Source organism: Oratosquilla oratoria, chromosome 25 (genome assembly GCF_046742065.1).
Source record: "Oratosquilla oratoria isolate Oo_2021 chromosome 25, ASM4674206v1, whole genome shotgun sequence".
Taxonomy (NCBI): domain Eukaryota; kingdom Metazoa; phylum Arthropoda; class Malacostraca; order Stomatopoda; family Squillidae; genus Oratosquilla; species Oratosquilla oratoria.
The window spans coordinates 23393343-23394205 of NC_134801.1; positions in this window are offsets into that span (position 1 = coordinate 23393343).

An 863-nucleotide genomic window follows, 5' to 3' on the forward strand; every position below is an offset into this window, starting at 1 on the left:
GTCAAACTAATAGGCCTATAGTTATTTGGTTTCTTTTTGTCACCTTTTTTGAATATGGGAGTAACGTTAGCTAGCTTCCATTCTCTTGGGACATCTCCGGATATGATGGATTTCTTGAAAATAATTTCTAATGGAACAACAATCTCATTTTTCATTTCCTTTAAGATTCTTGGATGCCAACCGTCAGGCCCTGGTGTTTTATTAACTTTGAGTTTCTCTATACACCTTCTAATTGTTTCTTTTGTTATATTTACCGTAGTGAGTAAGTTTACCCCAGACTTTTCACAGGTTTCAGTTTGGAATTCACTTTGAGGTGTTTCGTTTACGAATACCGAGCTAAAATAATTGTTTAAGAGATTACACATTCCTTCATTTGAATATTCAAGTTGACCGTCAGCAGATAATAGTGGACCAATGTGATTCCTAACAACCTTTTTATCTCTAATGTAACTATAGAATTCTTTGGGATTCTCTTTGGATTTCTCAGCGATGTTCATTTCGTATTGTCGTTTTCTTTTTCTTATTGTCTTTTTTAAATCTCTCTGTATTGATACATAACTTTCATAGTCATTAGATGCACCCGAGCACTTATATTTCTTATAAGCCTGTCTCTTTTTAGCAATACTTTTTTCAGTTTCTTTGTCGAGCCACTTTGGGCGAGCCTGATTTGGGGGACGTCTGTCCTTAAAAGGAATGTAAGTTTGAATCATCTTAGTGAGCGTATTTTGAAATATTTCCCACATCTGATCTACAGGCCTTTCGTTTAATTTTTCCTCCCAATCTGTAAGCTGAAGCTCCTGACGTAGTTCTATGAACTGAGCTTTACTGAAATCGGGTATTTTAGAAGCACAAGTATCTATTCT